Source organism: Papio anubis, chromosome 3 (genome assembly GCF_008728515.1).
Source record: "Papio anubis isolate 15944 chromosome 3, Panubis1.0, whole genome shotgun sequence".
Taxonomy (NCBI): Eukaryota; Metazoa; Chordata; class Mammalia; order Primates; family Cercopithecidae; genus Papio; species Papio anubis.
In genome coordinates, this window is record NC_044978.1 from 42,015,472 (window position 1) to 42,036,884 (window position 21,413).

Genomic DNA, 21,413 nt, shown 5'->3' on the forward strand with positions numbered 1-21,413 from the left:
GCACCACTGGTGTATGAAAAGAAACTCCTACAGCTAGGTCAGTGTCTGCCCAAATGGCCACGCAGTTTTGTGCTTGAAACCCAGGGCCCTTGTGGTATAGGCACCCAAGGGAATCTCCTGGTCTGTGGGTTGCAAAGACCGTGGGAAAAGCATAGTATCTGGGTCAGAGAGCACCGTCCCTCATGGCACAGTCCATCACAGCTTCCCTTTGCTAAGGGAGGGAGTTCCTGGCCCCTTGCCCTTCCCCGGTGAGGCACCACCCCACCCTGCTTCAGCTTGCCCTCTGTGGGCTGCACCCACTGTCGAACCAGTTCCAATGAGATGAGCTGGGTACCTCAGTTGGAAATGCAGAAATCACTCGTCTTCTGTGTTGATCTCGCTGGGAGCTGCAGACTGGAGCTGTTCTTCTTCGGTCATCTTGCCAGCCACCTCCCAAAAATAAGCATTTCTTAAAAGTTCTGGCAATAATCTGGAAAAGAAATAACAAGTTTATAAGATAACTTCCATCAGTCTGAATTATGCAAATGTTAACAAAATGAACTTTACATTTACTTTTCATAAATATCAAGTTGTAAAGGCAAGTTACAATCAAGCTACTATTTGAAAAAATTATATCTCAAACTCCTGAATATTGGCCATAGCAAATAAAAAATCAGAATATCTGGCATTTACCGGAAAGAGAATACATTATTTTAAGTTCCTCAAGGGAAACTTGAGTTACTGTTGAACTCCAGATGAATTAAAGGCCGAATTACTAATAAAGTAGCCAAGCTTGTTGATATAGAAGAACTAGAAATAGGAACACTACCACACCACAGGACAGACAGACTATCTGATAGATACATAAACACATATGCATTCCTGTACAGACTGAAGACAGAAGTAGCTTCAAGTGACTGTTTGAAAAATCTGTTAAACTAGCAGGTCTTATGTACACTTGAATGCGTACTCTGGTTTTAAACAAGCCGTTCTAATTTTCTTGTGATGGTTGGTTCCTTAAAAGGTAACATATTTGACTTTCTAGTAGTATGCAGACTTTTGCTTATCTTGTATTTCCTGGCAGAGATCCAGGCTAGGGTAATACTTTTCATTAGTTTGGAAATCATAAATCTTTATTTATCACATGGTTCCTTCAGGTATTTGTAATCACATTTTCTACTGGAATGGAGTCTGATATTCCAAAATTGCATTTTTGTTAAGATCTTCTAGCTGACATGATTGTGAGCTGCCGGGGTGGAAATATTAGTTAAGCATTCAGGAAGAGTGTTATTGCAGACTTTACATTTGACCATAAAGACATATAAAGATATATTTTTTAAATTAAATTTTTAAACTTTTGAGATAATTGTAGATTCACATGGAATTATAGAAATGCTATGCAGAGATTCACTTACTTAATACATTTTACCTAGTTTTCCCCAATGGTAACATCTTACAATAGTACAGTATCACAGGTGGATTAAAAACACAGATGTTGACATTGATAAAATGCACCAATTTTATTCAGATTTCCTCAGTTTTACTTGCACTTATTTGTGTGTGTATACAGTGATATTTTATCACTATATAGTGTATACGCTATGTCATATGCAGTGCATGTAGTGATATTTTATCACATGCAGGTTTATCTACATGCTACTACCAACACAACATTAAAGATACAGATCAGTTAGATTGCCACAGGGATCCCTCATGTTGCTGCATGCTTTTCCTTAACCATGCCCACCTCCCTCCTAGCCTCACTCCCATCTCTAACCCCATGCAACCATGTCTGTTCTTTATTTCTAAAATTTTGTCATTTCAAGCATGTTATGAGAATGGAATCATACAGCCTGCAACGTTTTGGAATTGTTTTTTTTTGTTGTTTTAACTTAGCATTTCCTTGAAATTCATCCAAGTTGTGTGCTTCAATAGTTTGCTCCTTTTGTATTGTATGTAGAGTAATAGTCAATGGTATGAATGTACCACGATTTGTTTTACCATACACTTATTGAAAGGTATCTGTTTTTTTCCCCTAGTTTTTCACTTTTTAAATATAACTGCTAAGAATATTTTTGTATAGGTTTTGTTGTGAACATACATTTTCATTTCTTTGGGATAAATGCTCAATAGTGCAATTGCTGGGTCATACGGTAATTGCATGTTTAGTTTTATTATTGAATTTGAAGTGAGTTTCTTGTAAGTAGCATGTAGGTAGGGTGTGTGTGTGTGTGTATTTAATATACTTTGCTAATTTCTGCCTTTAAAAAATAGTGTAATTAGACCATTCCTATTGTTAGATCTGGAGTCTGTAATTTAATTATTTGTTTTCTGTTGTTTATTCTTTTCTATTTTTTTGCTTTTCTAAGAGTCACTTAACATTTTTTGAGATTCCGTCTTGAGTTATTTATATTGTTCTTGAGTGTCTCTCTTTTAGTAGTTTTCTTTGTGGTTTTGTATTTTAATTTTAATGTGATTTATCATGTAATCATTAGTATCAACATTTAGTATTTTATTTTATTTTATTTTTATTTATTTTTTTATTATACTTTAAGTTCTAGGGTACATGTGCATAACGTGCAGGTTTGTTACATATGTATACTTGTGCCATGTTGGTAGGCTGCACCCATCAACTAACTCGTCAACACCCATCAACTCGTCATTTACATCAGGTATAACTCCCAATGCAATTCCTCCCCCCTCCCCTCATCCTGATAGGCCCCCGTGTGATGTCTCTTCCTAAGTCCAAGTGATCTTATTGTTCAGTTCCTACCCTATGAGTGAGAGAACATGTGTGTTTGGTTTTCTGTTCTTAAGTATAGTTTGCTGAGAATGATGGGTTTGCCACACTCCATGTCTCCACAGCGACACGAACTCATCTCTTTTTATGGCTGCATAGTATTCCATGGTGTATATAAAGCACATTTTCTTAACTAGCTCCATCACTGATGGACATTTGCCGACTCCAAGTTCTTTATTATTGCGAATAGTGCTGCAATAAAACATACGCGGTATACCTTATGGCAGCATGATTTATAATCCTTGGGGTATATACCCAGTAATGGGATGATGGATCATAAGTGGTACATCTAGTTTTAGATCCTTGGTGAACGCTACAATTGTTTTCCAAAGTAATGGTTGAATCTGGCTTACAATCCCACCAACAGTGTAAAAAGTGTTCCTATTTCTCCACATCCTCCAGCACCTGTTGTTTCGACTTCAATGATCACCATTCTAACTGGTGTGAGATGCACATTCATTGTGGTTTTGATTTGCATTTCTCTGATGGCCAGTGATGATGAGCATTTTTCATGTGTCTGTTGGCTAAAAGGAATGTCCTTCTCTTGAGAAATGTCTGTTCATATCCTTCCGTCAATTTTTGATGGGGTTGTTTTTCTTTGTAAATTTGTTTGAGTTCTTTCAGGTTCTGGATATTAGCCCTTGTCTGATGAGTAGATTGCAAAATTTTCTCCCATTCTGTAGGTTGCCTGTTCACTTGATGGTAGTTTTGTATGTGCAGAAACTTCCTGAAGCTTAATTAGATCCCATTTGTCAATTTTTGGCTTTTGTTGCTGTTGCTTTGTTGTGTTTTAGACATGAAGTCCTTTGCCCATGCCTATGTCCTGGTCAGCCAATGTATGGTTGTTTAGGTTTTCTTCTAGGATTTTTATGGTTTTAGGTCTAAGATGTGTCTCTAATCCATCTTGAATTAATTTTGTATATGAGTAAGGAAAGGATCCAGTTTCAGCTTCTACTTATGTATATTAGCCAATTTTCCAGCACCATTTATTAAATAGGGAATTTTTCCCCATTTTGTTTTTCTCAAGTTTATCAAAGATCAGATGGCTGTAGATGTGTGGTATTATTTCTGAGGACTCCTCTGTTCTGTTCCATTGGTCTATATTCTGTTTCTGGTACCAGTACCATGCTGTTTTGGTTACCAGCCTTGTAGTATAGTTTGGAAGTCAGTAGTGTGATGCCTCCAGCTTTGTTCTTTTGACTTAGGATTGTGTTGGAGATGGGCTCTTTTTGTTCCATATGAATCTTTAAAGAAGTTTTTCCAATTCTGTGAAGAAAAGTCATTGGTAGCTTGATGGGGATGGCATTGAATTTATAAATTACCTTGGGCAGTATGGCCATTTTCACGATATTGATTCTTCCTATCCATGAGCATATGATATGTTCTTCCATTTGTTTATGTCTCCTCTTTATTCTTTTTATACTGAGCAGTGGTTTGTAGTTCTCTTGAAGAGGTCCTTACATCCCTGTAAGTTGGATTCCTAGGTATTTTATTCTCTTTTGGAAGCAATTGTGAATGGAAGTTCATTCATGATTTGGCTCTCTGTTTGTCTGTTACTGGTGTGTATAAGAATGTTTGGGTGATTTTTACACACTTGTATCCTTAAGACTGCCAGTTCTTATCAGCTTAAGGAGATTTTGGGGCTGAGACAATGGGGTTTTCTAAATATACAATCATGTCATCTGCAAACAGGACAATTTGACTTCTTCTTTCCCAACTGAATACCCTTGGATTTCTTTCTCTGCCTGATTGCCCCTAGCCAGAACTTCCATCACTGTGTTGGAATAGGAGTGGTGAGAGAGGTGTTATCCCCTGTCTTGTTAGTTTTCTCAAAGGAATGTTTCCAGTTTTGGGCCTATCTAGCAGTATGACATGTGGGTTTGTCATACATACAGCTCTTATTATTTGAGATAATGCTCCATCAATACTAAATTTATTGAGTATTTTTAAGCATGAAGGGCTGTTGCTGAATTGTCAAAGGCCTTTTCTCTGCATCTATTGATAATCATGTATTTTGTCTTTGGTCTCTGTTTATATGCTGGATTACGTTATTGATTTGTATATATGTTGAACTAGCCTTGCATCCTGGTGGGATGAAGCTAACTTTGATGATGGTGATAAACTTTTTGATGTGCTGCTGATCTGGCTTGCCAGGCATTTTATTGAGGATTTTGCATCGATGTTCATCAGGATATTGGTCTAAAATTTTTCTGTTGTGTTCTGCCAGGCTTTTGGCATCAGGATGATGTTGGCCTCATAAAATGAGTTAGGGAAGATTCTCTTTTTCTATTGATTGGAATAGTTTCAGAATGAATGGTACCAGTCCCTCCTCCTTGTAATTTCAGTAGAATCTAGCTGTGAATCCATCTGTCTCCTGACTTTTTGTTGGTAGGCTATTAATTATTGCCTCAATTTCAGAGTCTACATTGGTCTGGTCTTGGTGGGAATTCAGCTTCTTCCCGGTTTAGTCTTGGGAGAGTGTAAGTGTCCAGGTAAAATTATCCATTTCTTCTGATTTTCCTGTTTATTTGCGTGCAGAGGTGTTTATAGTATCTCTGATGGTAGCTTTGTATTTCTGTGGGTCGGTAGAGGTCCTCTCTTTATCATTTTTATTGCATCTATTTGATTTTTCTCTTTTCTTTTATTAGTCTTTAAGTGCTAGCGGTCTATCAATTTGTTGATCTTCAAAAACCAACCCCGGATCTACTGATTTTTAGAGGGTTTTTGGTGTGTCTCCCTCATCTCCCTTCAGTTCTGCTCTGGATTCTTAGTTATTTCTTGCCTTCCTTGCCAGTTTCTTTTGAATGTGCTTGTTCTCTTGCTCTGCCCTTTTAATTTGGTGATGTTAGAGTGTCAATTTTTAGATCTTCCAGCTTTCTTGTGGGCATTTAGTGCTATAATTTCCTCTACACACTGTTTTAAATGTCCCAGATTCTGGTATACAGGCATTCTTTGCTCTCAAGGGTTTAAAAGAATATCTTTATTTCTGTCTTCCATTTCTTGCTGTGTACCAAGTGCAGTCAGGTCTGTGTGAGCAGGTTATTCAGTTTCCATGTAGTTGAGCAGTTTTGATTGAGTTTTAGTCCTGAGTTCAGTTTGATTTGCACTGTGGTCTGAGAGACAGTTTGTTGAGCAGTAATTGTTCTCCAGGCTATTTGGTTGAGGAGCAGTTTTACTTCCAATTATGTGTCAATTTTGGAATAAGTGTGTACTGGAAAAAGCTTGAGAGAAGAATGTATATTCTAGGTTGGGATTTGGGGTGGAGAGTTCTGTAGATACCTAGTTGTGGTCTGTTTGCTGCAGAGATGAGCCCATTCAATCTCCCTGATATCCTTGTTAACTCTCCCTTTCTGTCTCAAGCTGATCTGCTCCAATGTTGACAGTGAGTGTTGAAATTCTCCCACATATTAAAGGGGAGTCTAAGTCTCTTTGTAAGTCTCTCTAAGGACTACTTTATGAATCTAAGTGCCTCCTCGGTATTGGGGTGCATAAGTATATATTTAGATAAGTTGGGCTCTTTCCCAAGTTGAATTGATCCCTTTACCATTATGTAATGGCCTCTCTTTGTCTCTGACTTTTGATGTTTAAAGTCTGTTTTATCAGAGACTAGTATTGCAACCCCTGCTTTTTGTTCTCATTTGTTGTAGATGTTCTCCATCCCTATTTTGAGCCTACAAGGTCTCTCTCATGTGAGATGGCCCTCCCCGAATACAGCCATCGATGGGTCTTGACTCTCTTTTGATTCAGTTTGGCAGTCTGTGTCTTTTAATTGGAGCATTTAGTTCATTTACTTTTAAGGTTAATATTGTTGCGAGTGAGAACTTGATCCTGCCATTATGATATTAACTGGTTATTTTGCCTAATAGTTGATGCAGTTTCTTCCTAGCCTCATGGTCTTACATTTTGGCATGTTTTTGCAATGGCTGGTACCGTGTTGTTCCTTCCATGTTTAAAGTGCTTCCCTCAGGGCCTCTTGTGTAAGGCAGGCCTGGTGGTGACAAAATTCCCAAAGCATTTGCTTGTCTGTAAAGGATTTTATTTAATTCACTTATGAAACTTAGTTTGGCTGGATATGAATTTGGGTTTAAAATTTTTCTTTTAAGAATGTTGAATATTGGGTCTCCCCACTCTCTTCTGGCTTAGATGGCCGAGAGATCTGCTGTTAGTCTGATAAGCTTTCCTTTAGGTAAACTGACCTTGCTCTCTGGCTGCCCTTAAGATTTTTCCTTCATTTCAACTTGCGGAATCTGCAAGCAAAATTATGTGTCTTGAGCTTGCTCTTTCCCGAGGAGAGTATCTTGTGGCGTTTCTCTGTATTTCCTGGATTTGAATGTTGGCTCGCCCTACTAGGTTGGGGAAGTTCTCCTGATGATATCCTGAAGAGGTTTTCCAACTTGGTTCCATTTTTCCCCACTTTCAGGCACCCCTAATCAGGACGTAGATTTGGTCTTTCACATAGTCCTGGCTACTTCCTTCCAGGTTTTGTTCATTTCTTTTTCTTTTTCTTTAGATTGCGTGTCATTTATCTATTTGATCCTCAACGTTGATTCTCTTCTTCTTTCCAGTTGATCGAGTCGTTTACTGAAGCTTGTGCATTTGTCATGTATTTCGTGTCATGGTTTTCATCTCTGTCCATTTGTTATGGCCTTCTCTTGGCTAATTATTCTGATTATCACTTTTCCACTTTTTCAAGATTTTTGCTTTGCACTGTACGCAATTCTCCTTTAGCCTCTGTAGTTTGATGGACTGGTTTTCTATCTCTGTCAAGTTACTTCCCTCTGTCCAGCTTTTGATCCGTTGCTGGCGATGAGCGTTCCTTGGAGGGGAGATGCTGCTTCTTATTTTTGAATTTCCAGCTTTTCTGCCCTGCTTTTTCCCCATCTTCAGGTTTTATCTGCCTCTGGTCTTTGATGATGGTGACATACTGAGGGTTTTTGGGTGTGGGTGTCCTTCCTCTTGTTAGTTTTCCTTCTAAACTGTCAGTGTGACCCCCAGCTGTAGGTCTGTTGGAGATTGCTTTAGGTCCACTCCAGACCCTGTTGGCCTGGGTGTCAGCAGCAGAGGCTGCAGAAGATAGAATACTGCTGAACAGCAAGTGTACCTGTCTGATTCTTGCTTTGGAAGCTTCCTCTCAGGGGTGTACTCCACCGTGTGAGGTGTGGGGTGTCGGTCTGCCCCTAGTGGAGGATATCTCCCAGTTAGGCTACTCAGGGGTCAGGGCCCCACTTGAGCAGGCAGTCTGTCCGTTCTCAGATCTCAACCTCCCTGTTGGGAGATCCTCCACTCTCTTCAAAGCTGTCAGACAGAGTCGCTTGCATCTGCAGAGGTTTCTGCTGCTTTTTGTTGTTGTTGTTGTTGTTTAGCTATGCCCTGTCCCTGTCCCCAGAGGTGGAGTCTACAGAGACTGGCAGGCCTCCTTGAACTGCTGTGAGCTCCACCCAGTTCGATCTTCCCAGGGCTTTGTTTACCTACTTAAGCCTCAGCAATGGCAGGTGCCCCTCCCCCAGCCTCGCTGCTGCCTTGCGGTTAGATCGCAGACTGCTGTGCTAGCAATGAGGAAGGCTCCGTGGGCATGGGACCCTCCTGGCCAGGTGTGGGATATAATCTCCTGGTGTGCCCATTTGCTTAAAGCGCAGTATTGGGGTGGGAGTTACCTGATTTTCCAGGTGTTGTGTGTCTCAGTTCCTCTGGCTAGGAAAAGGGATTCCCTTTCCCCTTGCACTTCCCAGGTGAGGCGATGCCTCCCCCTGCTTCAGATCTCGCTGGTTGGGCTGCAACAGCTGACCAGCACCAATTGTCCAGCACTCCCCAGTGAGATGAACCCAGTACCTCAGTTGATAATGCAGAAATCACCTGTCTTCTGTGTCGCTCGCTGGGAGCTGAAGACTGGAGCTGTTCCTATTTGGCCATCTTGCTCCACCCCCTCACATTTAGTATTTTAATGTGACTTATGTGATCACTAGTATCAACATTTTCCACTTTGTGTGAAGCATGGAAACTTTATTTCCTTTTAGATCCATTTACACTTCTCCATTTTTTTTTTTTTTTCTGTTTGAGACAGAGTCTTGCTCTGTCACCCCAGGCTGGAGTGCAGTGGCTGATCTTAGCTCACTGCAGCCTCCATCTCCCGGGTTCAAGCGATGCTCCTGCCTCAGCCTCCCAAGTATCTGGGACTTCAGGCGCAAGCCACCATACCCAGCTAATTTTTGTATTTTTAGTAGAGATGGAGTTTCACCATTTTGGCCAGGCTAGTCTTGAACTCCTCACCTCAAGTGATCTGCCTGCCTCAGCCTCCCAAAGTGCTAGTATTACAGGCTTGAGCCACCGTGCCCAGCCTTACCTTGCCAACTTGTTTTACATATCAGATGGTGTATATAAAATTCTCTGATACTACTCAAAGAGGTGGAGCCTAATTCCCATCCTAGGGAGTCTAGGCTGTACTTAGTGCCAAATAGAATAAAGTGGGAGTGATGGTATGGAACTTCAGAGACTAGGCTTACAGGACACCACTCTTTTTCTCTTGGAATTCACACTCTAGTGGAAACTGGCTGCCATTTTGTGAGCAGCCTTGTGGAGAGGCCCATGTGGTGAGAAACTGAGCTTCCTGCAAAAACAGTCACAAGAGTAAGCCATTCTGGAAGTGAATCATCCTCCAGCCTCAGTCAAGCTTTCCCCCTCCCCTCCCCTGCCCTCCCCTCCCCTCCCCTCCCCTCCCCTTCCCTTCCCTTCCCTTCCTTTTCATTTTCTGAGATGGAGTTCCACTCTGTTGCCCAGGCTGGAGTGCAGTGTTGTCATCTCAGAACACTACAACCTCCGCTTCCCAGATTCAAGCGACCCTCTTGCCTCAGCCTCCTATGTAGCTGGGATTACAAGCACCCGCCACTACGCCTGGCTAATTTTTGTATTTTCAGTAGAGACAGGGTTTTGCCATGCTGGCGAGGCTTGTCTCGAACTCCTGACCTCAGGTGATCTGCCTGCCTCGGCCTACAAAGTGCTCAGTCAAGCTTTTTTGATACAGCTTTGACATCTTTATGATAACCTTATGAGAGAACCTGAGACATAAAAACCCAGGTAAGCTGCTCTTGGATTTCTCACCCCAGAAACAACATACGATAATATGTGTTTGTTGTCTTAAGCCACTGTATTTTGCAGTACTTTTTTATGCAACAATATATAACTAATCAAAATATCAACTATGTAGGAAGGCATGTAAAATATACTAGAAAATCAGGAGAATATTTTTAACTTTATTGAAAAAAATCCTACAGACTACTTTTGCTTTTACAATTACAACAGAGTTTTGGACATAAAGCAGTTAATATCAGGCCAAGAGACAGATCATGAATTGCCTAAACTGGTGCGGATGCTTGTTCTTGTTTTTCCTAACTGCAGTTAGAAGAATGTAGGGCATAGGCCCTTCTATTTCTCCATTTTTCCCTCCCACACATTCCTTTGCCTTTTTTCCCCATACTGAGGTGTTGACTGTGTGATACCTTTTGTGAAGTTTGTTTCCAATGACAGACCTTGATCACGTATAGAAGCACCCCTAAAACTATGTACCATGAAAAGCAAAAACAACAAACAAACCAACAAACAAAACCTTAGCCAATACCCAGCTTCTGTAATGATTTATTGTTAGAATTTCAGAGCAACTGGCATATCTTTTGCATATATTATTTGCTCAATGCTCCAATTCAGTTATACAAAATAAAGAAGAGATTTTGATTTATAATATAAACGTAAACCAGAATTAATCGCTCATTGCCTTGGTCCCCACAGTTGTGCTCAACTACCTATCCTTATTTTGTATCTATCTTTAATAACGATTTTCTGATTATAAATATATTCTTCGACTCTTATATCACACTTTTATGTAACAGCTAAAGCATCACTAGAGCAATTACTGGCAGCTTCAGACTATTTTATAAAGGTGCTTGTTGGAAAAGTATGGCAATCTAGTGGGAACTGGGAGACAGGGCATTTGTACTGAGATTCTACATTAGAAAAGTAGTAAGAGATTACAAGGGTGGTAGTGGTGGCCTAGGTTCTCCGCCTTTCCAGCCATTTGTTGCCACCACCACTGAAAGCAGTGTTTTGCGGTGGAAACATTCTCCATTTCTTTATTGGCAGCTCTTCTTCTATCAGTTGCTTAACTGTTATTCTTTAAAGCAATAGTTCTCAAACTTTAATACATCAGAATCACTCGGAAGTCTGGTTAAGACAGATTTCTGAGCCCACCCCTAGAGTTATTGATCTAGTAGGTCTGTGGTGAAACCCGAGAATTTGCACTGCCAAGTTCCCAGGTCATGCTGATGCTGCTGTTCTCTAGACAACACCAAGAACTGCTGCCCTGAAGTTGAAATCCTGAGGACATGGTGAGGCCAGGAGCCAAGACAGCAAAAGAGACAGTCAAACTGCTTTGCATGAGGCAATAATAGGAATATATTTCTGCTCTTGAGAAAGAAGAAATGAAGAGACAGAAGGAAGAAGAGAAGTGGAGTGAGCAAGATGACCTGAGGCTGAGGGGTCAGATAAACAACAAGGCAATTATTGAAATGCATCTGGGAGAGAGGTCTCCATAAATCTTTAAAAAATCCCCTCTCCATATCTGGACAAATCTTAAAATAACACCAGATTTACCCATTTCCTTGTAAAGTGTGTATGTGTATGCGTATGTGTATGTGTATGTGTGAGAGAGAGACAGAGACAGAGAATGTGCACGTGCCTGTGTGAGGAGATTAAGACAGACGCTGAGTTTGCCATGGGGCTGATGTGACTCAGAGCAGAGGCAGCTCCTGTAAGATGTTGAGCTGATCAGCAGACTGAAGAAGGAGTAGGCTGTAGCCAGAGGTGATCTGTAACCTATCAGTCCCTACACCTCTCGCCTTCCTTCAGTGGAATTTATAGTTATCTTGAAGAAGGATTTGGGCCTGCACAGAACATGAAAATGGAGGTTTGAATCAATCATACCTTGTTCTCTGAGGGCCAGAGAAGCCTCAGCTAACATCTGGGTTACTTTTTCTTATACTTTGTGTTTATTCTTAAGTCTTTACATCTGGTAAGCAGATGGCAACATACTTCTTCAAAACGCAACCTTAAGAGGCTCCTGTCTTCTCCTCCTGAATTATTTGGTTACTATATGGACGTAACAGTTCCTTGCTACAGGTCATTTTTATTCTGACCCCGAGGTGAAGCTTGGATACTCTTCAGACTCTGGGAAGTGGGGGCCGCCCCTGCTGCCCTCTGTTTGAGGAAGACCAGGAGGACAGTACTTTGACAGTTCTGGGCTGACTGGAGAATGAGAGATGTTGTGAGGCCCATGAGCATCAGGCCTGCAACGTCCTGTCACCATCTCTGCTGCAAATTCATCTTGTTATCCTGCTTCTCCATAAAAGTCTGTGAGCCTGTGAGGGGAGGGAAGGAAAAAGGGTCTACCTTGGGATTTAAGGCCAACAGGCCTGTTTCCTGTCCCCTCTTGCTTGGTTGCCCCTTTGGTCTCCATGCAGATGCATTGCTCCATGAATTTATTTGTCGTTTCCCCCCTTGACTGGTTCAGAATGTTTTTAACCATTAGAAAAAGAAACAACTAGTTAAAGGATTTAATTTAAAGCTAATGATATACTTCAATGTGGTGCTAATTAGAGACATGGAGCTTGTTGTTTCTTAACATCTTGTTCACCAAGAGGACATTAACTTATGAAAAGTTGGAGAGATTAAGCACGGAAACCTTTGATAGTGGTGATAGTGGTAGGTCTGATTGGTGAATCAGACGAATGGTGGTGGTCCAAGCATGGAAACCTTTGATGGTCATGATGGCAGTAGTTCTGATTGGTGAATCAGACCAATCTTGCCTTCAAGAATCCTACATAGAGTCTGGTGGTTCCCCAGAGACTAAGTTCAACTACTGATGCAGTTTCATGTACTGAGTTCCTGCTCAGGGTAAAATGTCTTTCCCAAGCACTGAAAATTTATGTCAGAAATGGAGTCTTGGCATGTTCTAGAAAATGGAGAGTGCCTCATGACAGTTGCGGGAGCAAGGCGTTCTTTTTCCTGCTCCTGGCATGTCCCACTCTTCCCCTTCCCTGCTGATTTTCATATGGCTTCTCCCCACTCGTCAAGAGTACGTTTTCAGCATGGTTATGACTTCTCTACCCACACAAGGGCAGACATGTGAGCACTGGGCTCAGCTGAATCAAGGGTATGCAGTCTTGATTCAACAGACAATAAACAATAGGGAACAAGCATAATGGCCATTGGAGTTGCAAAAGAAGTGCCTGTTTTCATTATTTATACTGTCTGGCACTCTCTTATGACTCCTTTATTCAAACATTGGTAGACTGAAGCAAAAAAGGATTCTTGGAAGAAATAATTATTTAAAAAATGATGAAAAGCATTTCTACTAATTCTGTAAACTTGCTAAAATAATAAATTATTGGAAGAATATTGGTAGCGTACAGGATTGGTGGAAGAACTGAACCACTGAGCCTGGGGAAAGGCAGAAATTAGAGACCTTGTCTTTATTCAGGAGTTCAAATTCCAGATGAGAGAATTTGATTGGACCAGACACGGTGTGTTGTATTTACTTTGGTTCTAACCATCCATATTGTCAGGAGATTGGACAGGGAGCACAGCTGCTGTGATTGGAAGAATCCTGGTGAGTTGGGCAGCCTCTTGCAATGTGTATGTTCTGCATTGGCCAATCATAATTTTAATCAAGTTAGTGGCTAATCAATGGAATGTGCCTAAACTTATTGCTCTGCATTATCTTGCTTGAAATATGAATAATCTGTTGCCAAACTAGGGAAAAAACATAACATCCTCTAGGCAAGGATGGTAGTTCTTAAACTGTGGTCTCCAGACCATTAGCATGGACATGATGGAGAACTTGTTGGAAATACAAATTGTTTTTTCCACTCCAGATCTAGTGAATTCCTGGTGAGACACAAAAAGCATGTTTTAATAAAATACTCTAGATGATTCTGATACATGCAAAAATTTAATGTGTATGAATCACCTAGGGATGTTGTTACAACACATATTCTTTTTTAGTAGGTCTAGGGTAAGGCTGATACTCTGCATTTCTAACAAATTTCCAGGTTATCCCATTGGTGTTGATGCAGGTACAGACTTTGAGTAGCAAAAATAGAGATATTGAAGGAGAAAATTTAAACCACTATTTCAAACTGTTGAAATTCTATAGACAAAAGAGCAATGAAAACCATAAAGCCCTGTACAAATAAATTATTATTATTGCTGTTGGATGATACTAGTTTTCATAAATCTTCAGAACAGTGTGTATTTTGGGGTTAGAGGGGACTCTTATCTTCAACTGGCAGGTCTGAAGACGGGATTGGTTATAAAGTTTATGTAGCAAGTCATGTTTAAGTCAAGTATATAAATGCCCCATGTGTCTTAATCTCAACATATAATGGCATGTAGCAAAAGTAGCATTTATATCTCCAGCTATCACTTGTTTTGTTCATGACAGAAATAACATGTTCCACATTATTTAAAAATTATAACTCAAAGCTTAATGCTAACGAAGTTGCCAAGCTATGACCTAAAAGAAGGCAGAGCCTGGCCAGATGGCTCAAGTTACTGATTACAACTTTTTGGCCCATATTGATCCTAGCTAGTGCTTTTAGTCTCTGGCTATTTGGTGAATAATCATGAAAGCTTTGGAGCATCTGGTTCAATTTCCAGCAATTTGCTATTAGTGATACTCAAATCTGATTGCAGTGGTTTGGCAATGACTTAATGGGAGTAGGGAAAGATTATGTAACTGGGTTTATGAACCTTGCTAGCTAGGAGTCTGTTAGATTATGTTCGCCAATATTTTCCTTTCAATTTCATTGCTTTTATTATCAGATGACTGTGTTTCTTTGAGGTTTTGCTTTTGGAAATTATAGATGCTTTCATTTCACTTAATGCATTCAAAAAAATTTAAAAGCACCTCCTCCACCAAAAATCTCCCATTAGGTCAACATTAATGCATATAAGAAATCTCTCATCATAACTAAAATTAAAACAAGAACTAAGACTTACTGACAGAGTAATTTCTATTGTATTCCTCAAAGAGGCCAAATAAGCCTGAGAATAAAGACAAACAAGGGAACATAATTTATTTAGTATTTCAAAAATTATCATAAAGCTTAGTAAGAAAGAGAATTAAATCATTAGTAATTGAGGAGTTCCCCCTTTCCATAAAGTCCTTGTTTGCAATCAAGAAATGAAGAGCAGAGATATGTAGGCATTTTTCTGGAGAAAGAAACATTGATATTGTGACATCTGAAGATTTATTTCTGATAGGTGTCTAAGTAATCTGAATGGATAATTATACATAGTTAAATGGTAGATAATGTCTAGGATAATAACATGAGAGAAACTAATGGCTATTTCAAACTTGAGCTAAGGTATAATTGCATCTTGGTTGAATTCTGAATATCAGTGTCTGATCTCTCAGCTTGCAGGCTGGAAGCCTTGGTTGCCTTTTTATTAAGAGAAAATTTCTAGGAATATAGCTTCCTTGACTTGAAAAAGGCTGACCAAAGGTAAGAGAATGTGTACACTTAAAGTTTTTTTATTGACATATATTTGACACAAAGATTTAAGCTATACAATTTGATGATTTAATATACACATACATTGTAAAATAATCAGCAGACGCTAGTTAACATAGCGATCACTTTAGATAGTTACCACTTAAAAATTTGTATGTGTGCGTGTGACAAAAATACTTAATATCTCCCCTCTTGGCAAATTTCAAATATATAATAAACTATTGTTAATTATACTCATATTATTGTACATTTGATCTCCACAACATATTCTTCCAGTATAATTAAAACTTTGTACCCCCTAACCAACATCTCCCCATTTTTCTCTCCCCTCACCCTTGGCAAACACTATTCTATTCTCTGTTTCTATGACTTCAACTATTTTAGATTCCCTGTTTTTAAGGCTGAATAATATTCCATTGTGTGGGGTGTGTGTGTAGCCCCCACATTTTCCTTTATTCATTCATCATTTCCATACTTTGGGACTATTGTAAATAATGCAGAAATTAACATGAGAATGCAGGTATCTCTTGGAGAGCCTGACATTTCATTTCCTTTGGATATATAAGGAGTAGTCAGATTACTGGATCTTTTTATTTTTTGAGGAACCTCCTACTGTTTTCTATAATGGTTGTACCAATTTACATTCCCAGAAACAGTATATAAGTTTCTTTTTTTCCACATCCTCTCCAGCACTTATTATCTTTGGTCTTTCTGATAATGGCCATTCTAACAGATGTGAGGTGATAACTTGTTATGGTTTTGATTTGAATTTCCTTGATGATTAGTGATGTTGAGCACCTTTTCATAAACTTGTTTGCCATTTGTATGTTTTCTTTTGAGAAATGTCTATTTAATCGAGACCATCCTGGCTAACACAGTGAAACCCCATCTCTACTAAAAAAAATACAAAAAAACTAGCCGGGCGAGGTGGCGGGCGCCTGTAGTCCCAGCTACTCGGGAGGCTGAGGCAGGAGAATGGCGTAAACCCGGGAGGCGGAGCTTGCAGTGAGCTGAGATCCGGCCACTGCACTCCAGCCTGGGCAACAGAGCCAGACTCTGTCTCAAAAAAAAAAAAAAAAAAAAAAAGAGAAATGTGTATTTAGATCCTTTGCTCATTTTTGAAACAGGATTGAAACATGATGTTTTTCATTATTGAGTTGTGTGAGTTCCATATATATATTGGATATTAACCCCTTATACTTCTAGGAGTTTTGTAGTTTCAGGTCTTACATTGAAGTCTTCAATCCATTTTGAGTTGATTTTTGTATAGGTGTGAGATAAAGATCTAATTTCATTCTTCTGTATGTGAATATCTAGTTTCCCCAGCATCATTTATTGAACAGATTGTCCTTTCCTCAGTTTATGTTCATAGCACTCTTGTCAAAGATCAGTTGATTGTAGATGTGAGGACATTTTTCTGAGCTTTCTGCTCTGTTCCATTGGTCTATTTGTCTGTTTTTATGCAGGTACCATAACGTAGCTTTGTAAAATTATTTGAAATTAGGAAGTGTGATGCCTCCAGCTTTGTTCTTCTTGCTCAAGATTGCTTTGTCTATTTGGGGTATTTTGTGGTTCCATATGAATTTTAGAATTTTATTTTCTATTTCTATAAAGAATGCAATTAGGACTTTGATAAGGATTGCAATACTGTGAATTGCTTTGGGTATTTTGAACATTTACAGACATTAATTACTCCAATCTGTGAACACAAGATGTTTTCCCATCTATCTGTGTCTTTCTTACTTTCATAAATGTTTTATAGTTTTTAGTGTACATGTCTTTCACCTTTTTGATTAAATTTATTCCTAAGTGTTTTATACTTTTGGCTGTTATTGTTAATGGATTTTTAAAATTTCCTTTTCAGATAGTTCATTGTTGTGAATAGAAATGCAATTGATGTTTGCATGTTGATATTTTACCTTGCAGCTTTACTGAATTCATTTATTATTTCTAATAGTTTTTTTTTTTTACTTGTCATTGAGCCTTTAAGATTTTCTATGTGTATAATTATGTCATTTGCAAAGAGACAATTTTACTTCTTTTCCAATTTGGATGCCTTTTTATTTCTTTTTCTTGCCTAATTGCCGTGGATAAGATTTTCAATACTAAGTTGTAAAGAAGAGGCAAGAGAGGGTATCCTTAGCTTGTACCAGATCTTAGAGGGAAAGCTTTTAGTTTCCCTCCATTGATTGTGATATTTACCTTGGGCTTTTCCAACATGGCCTTTATTGTGTTTAGGTAAGATTCATCTGTAGCTATTTTGTTGAGAGTTTTAAGAATGAGTAGATGTTGAACTTTGTCGAAATTTTTTTTGCCTCTCTTGAGATGATCATGTGGCTTTTTTTCTCTCATTTTGTTAATATGTTGTAGCATGTTGATTCATATGCACATATTGGATCATTCTGGTATCCCTTTGTTAAATGTCACTTGTTCATGGTATATGATCCTTTCAATGTGTTGTTGAATTTGGTTTGCAAGGAAAATTGGCCTGTAGTTTTCTTTTCTTTTTTTTTTTCTAGTAGTGTCTTTTCTTGGTTTTGGTATCAGGGTAAAGCTGACCTATTAAATGAATTTGGAAGAGTTTACTTTTTTCTATTTTTTGAAAATTTAACAAGGACTGGTATTAATTCTTCTTCAAGTATTTGATAGAATTGACATATGAAGCCATCAGGTGCTGGGCTTTGTTGGAAGGTTTTTGATTACTGGGTCAATCTCCTAATTTATATTCAGGCTTTCTATTTCTTACTGATTCAGGTTTGATAGCTTGTATGATTCTGGGAATTTATTCTTCCAGATTACCTAGTTTGTTGGCATATAATTTTTCCTAATACTCCCTTACAACCTGTTTTATTTCTGAGGCATCCATTGTATTGTGTCTTCTCTTATTTCTGATTTCATTTATTTGTGTGTTCTCTTTTTCTTATTTTAGCTAAGGATTTGTAGATTTTAGTAACTTTGAAAAAAACTTGTAGCTTTTTTTTGTTTTATTATATTTATTCTGCATTTGATTTATTTTTTCTCCGATCTTCATTATTTCCTTCCTTGTGCTAACTTTGGGCTTAGTTTTTTTCTTTTTCTAGTTCCTTGATGTGAAAAATTAGATGTTTATTAGGAATCTTTCTTCTTTATTAATGTAGGCATTTATTGCTATAAACGTCTCTGTTTTAATTTAATTTAATGTAACTTAATTTAGGAGAGCTAAGTAATTAAACAGGAGGCCAAAGTACGTAAGAAAGTGGCAGTCTTTTATTGCAAATATGCACACACTCTCAGGCAAGGTTCTCTGGTCCTCAGGTGTGGGGGGCCAGGGAAGTCACGCTGGCTCCTGCCAGTGGCAGACTTTTATGCATTGGTACTGGAAGGGGGAGGGCAGTGGGCGGGATAAGAGTGTGATAGGGGCGTCTCCGTAGGCGTGGCCAGGTAAGTTTCGATCTCTTCGGATTGACATCACCTGGCGCATGCTCGGTTGATCTGCATCTTCCCGGGGCGGGCTGCATTTTCCTGTGCGCAGGAAAGTTGGTGAGGAAGAACCCAGAAGCAACATGGATTATGCCTTCTTGTTCACCTTCCTCCATCTTGTCCTTTCTCCTTCACCCAAACAGTCTCTCGTATTACTGCTTTTACTACATCCTGTAGGTTTTGGTATGTTGTGTTTTCATTTTCATTTGATTTTTGCTTTGGCGCAATGGTTGTTTAAGGGTATGTTGTTTAGTTTTCACATGTTTGTAAATTTTCCTATTTTCTTGGTGCTATTGATATCTTAGTTTCATTCCATCATGGTTGAAAAAGATACTTGAAATGATTTAGATTTTCCTAAATGTATTATGAATTGTTTTTTCACGTAACATGTGATCTATGCTGGAAAATGTTTCGTGTGAACTGTGATGGTTAATACTGAATGTCAACTTGATTAGATTGAAGGATACAAAGTGTTGATCCTGGGCGTGTCTGTGAGGGTGTTGCCAAAGGAGATTAACATTTGAGTCAGTGGACTGGGAAAGGCAGACCCACCCTTAATCTGGTTAGGCATGATCTAATCAGCTGCCATGGCAGCTAGAATATAAGCAGGCAGAACAACGTAAAAAGAGAGATTGGCCTAACCTCCCAGCCCTACTCTACTGTGTTGGATGCTTCCTGCCCTTGAACACTGGACTCCAGGTTCTTCAGTTTTGGAACTTGGACTAGGTCTCCTTGCTCCTCAGCCTGTAGACAGCCTATTGTGGGACCTTGTGATCATGTGAATTAATACTTGATAAACCCCCCTTTTATATATGATAAACTCCCCTTTATATATATATATATCTATTCCATTAGTTCTGTTCCTCCGGAGAACCATGACTAATACATGTACTTAATAAAAATGTAAATTTTTCAGCTATTGAGTGGAAAATTTTCTAATTGCCAATCAGATCCATTTGGTTGATAGTGTTGTTCAAGTCAATTATTTCTTTATTGATTTTCTGACTGGATGGTCTATATATTATTATAAGTGGAGTATTAAAGTCTCCTACTGTCTCACACATCCGTGTGAAGAGACCACCAAACAGGCTTTGTGTGAGCCACAAGTCTGTTTATTTCACCTGGTTGCAGGCGGGCTGAGTCCAAAGAAAGAGTCAGCAAGGGTGGAGGAATTATCATTAGTTCTTACAGGTTTTGGGATAGGCGGTGGAGTTAGGAGCAATGTTTTGTGGGCAGGGGGTGGATCTCACAAAGTACATTCTCAAGGGTAGGGAGAATTACAAAGAACCTTCTTAAGGGTGGGGGAGATTATAAAGAACCTTCTTATGGGTGGGGGAGATTACAAAGTACATTGATCAGTTAGGGTGGTGCAGAAACAAATCACAATGGTGGAATGTCATCAGTTAAGGCTATTTCACTTCTTTTGTGGATCTTCAGTTGCTTCAGGCCATCTGGATGTATACATGCAGGTCACAGGGGATATGATGGCTTAGCTTGGGCTCAGAGGCCTGACACCTACTATTATTATATTGCTATCAAATTCTACCTTCAGATCTTTCAATATTTGCTTTGTATATTTAGTTACTCTGATATTGATTTTGTATATACTTATAATGATTACAACTTTCTGATTAATTTACTCTTTTATCATCATATAATGTCATTATCTCTAGAGACAGTTTTAGACTTAAAGTCAATTTTGTCTGATATAATATAGTCACCTCTGCTTTCTTTTGGTTACCATTTGCAGAAATATGTTTTTCTATCCCTTCACTTTTAGCCTACGTGTGTCATTAATTCTAAAATGAGTATCTTGTAGACAGCATATTTATGGATCTTGAGTTTTTTTAAATCTATTTAGCACCTCTATGCCTTTTGATTGGTAAGTTTAATCCATTTACATTTAAGGTAATTATTGATAAGAGAAGAGTTATTATTGCCATTTTGTCAGTTACTTTCCATTTATCTTGCAATTGTTTTGTCTCTCTCTCCTTCTATTGCTGCCTTCCTTTCTGTAGTGCTATTTGATTCCTTTCTCTTTCTCATTTGTGTATCTGGTGTAAGTGTCTTCATTTGTTATTTAATGATTTTTTTGCAGCAATTTGGGTTGTTTTCTTTTTATCTTCTGTATACGTATTATAGATTTTTTGTGTGTTTTACTTGAGGCTTGTGTAAAATATCTTGTAGTTATAACCTTCTATTATGAATTGATAACAACTGAAATTCAATTGCACATAAAAACTCTAAACTTTTACTCCTTCCCGTATGCACATTTTGAATTCTTGTAGTCAGAGTTTTCTTCTTTTTCTATTATGTATTTATTAATAAATTTTATTAACTTTTATATTAGATACATAAAAATAATTTAGGCACCTCCTTTATAGTATTATATTAATGATTAATGTCTACATACCTATGCTTTTATATGCTTTCACATTTTCACCTCAATTTGAACAACTTTCTTAAGCATTACTTGTCGCTGATGACAAACGTACTCAATTTCTATTTGCCTGAAAAAAAATTCTCTTTTATATTTATGGGATAAGTTTGCTGGATATAATATTCCTGGTTGGCAGTTTTTTTTTTCCTTTCAGTACTTTGAATATGTCATCCCA